The sequence below is a fragment of the Mus caroli genome, chromosome 18 (genome assembly GCF_900094665.2).
Source record: "Mus caroli chromosome 18, CAROLI_EIJ_v1.1, whole genome shotgun sequence".
NCBI lineage: Eukaryota > Metazoa > Chordata > Mammalia > Rodentia > Muridae > Mus > Mus caroli.
Window position 1 is genome coordinate 40,087,486 of NC_034587.1, and position 6,033 is coordinate 40,093,518.

The window sequence follows — 6,033 nt, forward strand, 5'->3', positions numbered from 1 at the left end:
CCAACAGCTATTAGATGCTCGACCAAACTCCTAGTCACCAGAGACTTGGTGGATTAAACTAGCTTTCTCAATGAGTGAGACACCGAAAAAATAAGTTTTCTACTAACAATGGAATTTCATATGGTGCATAGGAGAATGGGGAAGAAAGACGGAGGGTGTGGAAGACTGACGGCTTTACCCAGATGGTGAAGTATGACTTCTCCAAATAAGGGACATCTGAATTATCACCAAGAGGGATGCTGTGTATGATTTACTCTAGCCAGTTTGCCTTCAGAACAATCTTTCTCTCTGAATTTAAGTATTGAGTTGTTTCTAAAACAGCATACTTGTCTTTCTTCCCTGCCTTTTATGTTTTCTTTTCTGTTGTGCAGGGTGCCAGGGCATCAAACATGCTAGGAGAACACATCGCAGCTCTCTTTCATCATTGTAATGCAAGCTCTGTCGGGCCACAGGTGCTATCTGTGTTCATGCTCTCCCAGTACTACTCTTAGACCTACCAGGGTCATCACCAGTGATGTAATTCATATATTTGATTGGCAGTCTAGACCAATTATCCTGCTGGCTCCCTTGGCATGTGACAAAGGCAACAGAGACAGGGCCAGCTGAAGATATGATTAAGGAGACTTGAACACTAAGTGCAGGGTCAGTGGAGGGAGCAGTTGTAGCACACAGCACAGGAAGGAACAAAATGCAGTAGGTTTTGACTTTGGATTTCATTAAAAAGGCTACAGGAGGAGAAGCCTGGTGTAGCTAAGCAGGATTCCTACCAACATATAGAACCAGTCATCTCACAGAACCTAGGGAGCAGCTAAATAGTACTTCCTAATTGATGGAGAGACACCAGTGCAAGCTGAAAATACAATGTTCAGAAGCTCTGAGACATGGCAATATGATTTAGTTTTTATAGCTGATGATAATAGTTATAATAAGAGTAGCCCTCAGTTCTGAGTTCCTCCAAGTTCCTACTAGATCCTAGTCACTCTGCTAAGCACACATAGCCTAGAATATTCCCTTCAATCTTCTTTTTTATAAAAACACCAGGATAAAGTAAACAACCTTATCCATTCATACATGAAGGAACCTACAGAGAGGTTACACAACTGTGAGCCTGTGGAAGGCTGAGTTTCCAGTGCAAATGTCTCACTTACACCTACCCATGGTGACACTTGGCTGGGTGAGTTGATCTGAAATTCTCTCCCTTTAGTCTAGACCAGAGCACCATGAATCAGATTGAACTTCATATCTCGGAGTGTTTGACCAGGCCTGGTGAAATTTACATTTGTATCCATTTGAAAGGAAGATCTTGTTAAGGACCACTATTGTCAAGGAGAAGAAATTTAACCCAATCCACGCACCTGCTGCTTCATGACAACACGGGTTCAATAAGTGCTGAATGGTGTCAGGGGTTGGAGGAATGTGTACTCTACAGAACGTAAAAATGAGCAAGATGCATGGAAGCAATCAAAAAAAAAAAAGGAAGGGAAGGAATGAGAGATGGATGGAACGTAAATGAGGCACCAAAAACATGAGCATATCATAAAATGTGCAAGGGCCATGCCATAGTAACAGATAAAACACAGATTAAGAAATCTTAGCGCCTAATTAGGAAATTAGGGCAGATTTCACAAGTTCCTGGAATTGGCAGTGTTTGCAATGAGCTTTGAAATAAACTTCAAAATATGCAGACAAATTGCGACGAGTATTCTAGTAATAGGAGGTAATGGGAGAAACATTAGTTTGGCTAAAGTACTCTAGTTCACTCATTCCCCTGCCCCAATTTACTCTAAGCTAATGTATAATAGAACATACCCTAAATAAATAAAGCAAATTCCAATGGCTGTGTTTGGACTATGCATTAATTATTTCTCATTTGGAAATAGTGGACTCTAGCCTTCCTGGACAACAGCAGTCTGGGCCTTCAATATGTACATCACCTCAAAGCCTTCCCAAAGAAGGTATCCCAAGGTTAGAATGTGTGTTCAGCTCCATAAAAGGAATCACACTGTCTGCCTCCTTCCTGCATATCCCTGGGTCTTAATTAAATACTGAGTAATATGAAAAGAATCCCCATGCTGAGATAATAACAGCATTTTTCAAGGACTTCTCTCACTGGGAGAGCTACTGTGACCTTTGAGCATTCCCTAGGACTCAGCCCATATCTCTTTGTGGACAGAAGAGAACATTAGAGGGAACTGTAAGACAGGTCAATCCATGAATCCAGGTAGAAAATCTTCATTTTCTGACCCCTCCAGGCACCCTTAAGAGGTATAGAAAAGGCTTCTCTGAGATTGGATTTAATGGCTTTTCTACAAGATACTTTTAACCCATTTTTTTCTCTTATTTTGGAAGACTATAACAGTAAATCCTTCAGTAAGCCATGAAGGAAAACAAAACAAAACATTCCACTGTTCTTCAAGGAATGATTTCCTCATTTCAGAGAGAACTTTTCTCCTGCAGGAGTCTCACACTGACACACCAAACTGCAGGTGAGTTCTGTGCTGCACACTAGAAAGGCTTTCCTTCTTTGTACAGTAGATTGGAAGTGGTTCAAATAAAGAGATTTGGGGCTTATCAGAATTGAATTCAAAGCAGGATGGTGATGATGAGATAGCAAGGTAGAATGCACAGGACTTAGGAGGGCAGGTGAGTGGCTAAGTCTAGGAAGTTAAGAGAGCAGAACTTAGGATGACTTTCAGCTTCGGGAGGCTTTTGGAATAAGTATCTGAAGTTGACTATAACCATTACCATCGGTAGCAAAGATGAGAACATGTAGGGAGTTGAAGGCCAGTCCCCAGGCTCAATGTTCAGATGGAAGCTCTCATAAATACATATAGTTAATGTAAAAGAATAAAGCATTCTCACCAGCACATCTAAGCATGGTGTGTCCCCTTACATAAAATATAATGTTACAATAGCAAATCTCTTCAATACAATATTTAAAAAATAAATAGGTTTAAAAAAATAAAGCTGGATACCCCTTTGTGACATATCGTCTATTATTCTTGGGACATAAGGACTCTAAAACCTTTTAAATGACCTTTGGATAACAGTTTTCAAGGAAATTGAAACATTTCATCCTGTAGTGAAACTCCTTAAGCACAAAGGCAAACAACTCGAAATAGCCTCAGGAAGTTCCTGAATCTGACCAGACTCACTAGGCCCTTTCCCTCCAGAGTAAAGAATAAGCACTGAGACTCCCTCTCAGAGAAAGAAAAGAGCCAAGCTGCAAATCAGATTCTCATCCAGGATACAAAGAAGACTCAGACCAGCCCATCTGACTTGAGGAGGCAGAGAACAGCCAAATTGTGTGGAAGATAAGTCACTTGGATAAGACACTTTCCAACATGTTGAGCCATCTGCAGGCTATGCAGGGTGCTCCAAGTTTCCTAACTTTTGTGACCTGACATCCATACTGGGGTAGGCTCTGGTGTCACTTCTGCTCCTGTAAGTAAGCCCTCACCCATATTCCTATAAGTAACTTCAGTAAAACCCATGGTTCACTACATTGTACTTTAGTATTACTGGTATGTTGGTCTGCCATAGGTTTCCTATATAAGATGAATAGATATGTGTTGCATCTCCCCAGGAAAAGTTTTACTACACAATAATGACCCATACTAGGAATTTCAGAGCCTGGCTCAAACTTACCAGGCTAACTCCAGAACTGGGTGGTTAGCTGCCACATGTAGCCATTATGGTTTTCATTTCTAGGGTTCAACTACAGGTCTCCCAAGTTACAGGTAATAATTTTGGAGAAAATATCCAGTTGTTTAAGATGTTGCAGTCTCAATTTTCTCTACCCCAAATCTTGGTCTTGGCAAGTCTCCTTTACTGGGCTGGAGGTATGAGAAAAGCAGCATTGAAACGAAGCAGGGATTGGGCATTTATTGAGTGTTAACTTTGTGTTTTATACTGTACTATTAAATAATTCACATGAATTAGCTAATTTAATTCTCACAAGGACCCTTGAACCATCTTCCTTCCTTGTTTTTACTGATAAAGAGACAGAGGCATAGAGACAAGGACTGCCATACTCAAGGGTTACAGAATTTGGTCACAGAGCTGGCTGAGAATGTCTGTCTGGATCTAGGCTTTTCCACTGCTGCCTGAGCTAAGGAAGCCTGACTCACTTAGTTCCCAGCACCTACAATGCGGCACTTGCCCAGTGCGGAGAATCATTCTTAGTCACTATTAATATTGTTGGTTTTTCAAGAATTCCAGGAATGGTATGGCATGAACAAGATAGATAGACATGGTCTCTGTCCTGATGCCTTTCTTGGGTTCTGGAGAGATGCATGGCAGTTAGAGCGCAGGCTGCAATTCCAGAGAACGAGGTTTGATCCCCAGTGCCCACGAGATGGATCACAACAGTTTGTAACTCTAGTCCTAAAGGATATAAAGCCGTCTTCTGCCCTCGACAGGTACAAGGCAAGCGCATAATGCACAGACATCCATGCAGGAAAAAACATTTATACACATAATGAAAATGTGTATACTATGATCCGTTTTCTCAACAGCTCTTGTCCTTAAACCTTGAAAAAAAACCCTATTATTCTACTTTTTGTTTAATGCCGTTGACTTTCTGAGATCTCACAATAACATGATGTTGTGATGACCTTTCTGAGACTGGCTTGCTTTACATAGCATGGATGCAGGTTCATCCATGTTGTTATACACAGCATGACTACTTCATTTTAATTTTTAAAATTATTTTAATTGTTTACATTTCAAATGTTGTCCCTCTTCCCAGTCTTTCTTCCATATATCTTTCACCCCATCCCTCTCCCCTTTGCCTCTAAGAGGGTGCTCACCCACCCACCCACCCACTCATGCCTCACCCTTCTAGCATTCCCTTTCTATGGGACATCAAGCCTCCATAGGACCAAGCCCCTCCCTTCCCACTGAGGCCAGATAAGGCAGTCCTCTGTTACATATGTAGCTGGAGCCATGGACCGGCCCATGTATACTTTTTGGTTGGTGATTTAGTCCCTGGGAGCTCTGAGGGGTCCAGTTAGTTGATAATGTTCTTCCTGTGGGTTTGCAATCCCCTTCAGCTCCTTCAGCCCTTCCCCTAACTCTTCCATTGGGGACCCCAGGCTCAGTACAATGGTTGGCTGTATCTGCAGCTGTCTTAGTCAGGTGCTGGCAGAGCCTCTTAGAGCACAGCCATACCAGGCTCCTGTCTGCAAGCACATCTTAGCACCAGAAATAGTGTTGGGGTTTGGTATCTACAGATGGGATGGATCCCATGGTGGGGCAGTCTCTGGATGGAAAAATATGGAACACTCCACAAATTTGCCTGTCAGCCTTGCACAGGAGCCATGCTAATCTCTGTATCATTCCAATTTTGGTATGTGTGCTGCCGAAGCGAGCATGAGTACTTCATTTTAAAGGCTGAACAGCCCTGTTACTTTTTAACTAGAAAGATCAGCGAAGATCTAATCTAACTGTTTCATACCCAAGGAGGACCTGAGTGGTGGAAACATTACTATGGAATGAGTGAGATTCAGCATTGGTTGTGTCTATGGCTTCCTGAATCTGGATTCTCCACCCACAACATGAGGAGAGTTTGCACTCATCTTCTAGTTCTCTTTAACCTACTAGCTATGAACCTAAGTGTTCAAATCACATTACGCTCTGGTTCAGAAATGTTATGCGGCTAATGGCATGTTGATTAAGCTTAAGAAGAGTTAAGTGACTGTGTGTGCATGCTGACACAGAGACAGGCAGCTGTGATTTCTCTTCAGCTTTCATAGCACCAAGTAGGTGGGACTTGAATCTAGGATCCTTCTCAGGTGTTGAGATTTGTCATTGCTTGTTCTCTTTGGTGACCACTGGATCTGAAGACTATTTGTCACTCATTTAGTCAATTTGACAAGGGTATCAAATACAAAGGAGTAACAATACATCTTTAAGTATACTTTGCGAGCATATGATTTGGTGTTTAATAGAATCTGTTTCATCACTTTTATGTGGGTTATCATTTCATCCTCACAAGACTCTGAAGGAGCAACTACCACATGCCTGCTTCAC

General features: G+C 41.8%; 1 non-coding gene across 1 annotated transcript; it reads right to left on the reverse strand.

Moving 5' to 3' along the window:
* Positions 1–5,271: 5,271 nt before the first annotated feature.
* On the reverse strand, positions 5,272–5,375 carry LOC115029939. The gene has a single exon (XR_003835499.1). It is a non-coding gene; the product is annotated as a U6 spliceosomal RNA (small nuclear RNA).
* Between the last annotated feature and the right edge of the window lie 658 nt (positions 5,376–6,033).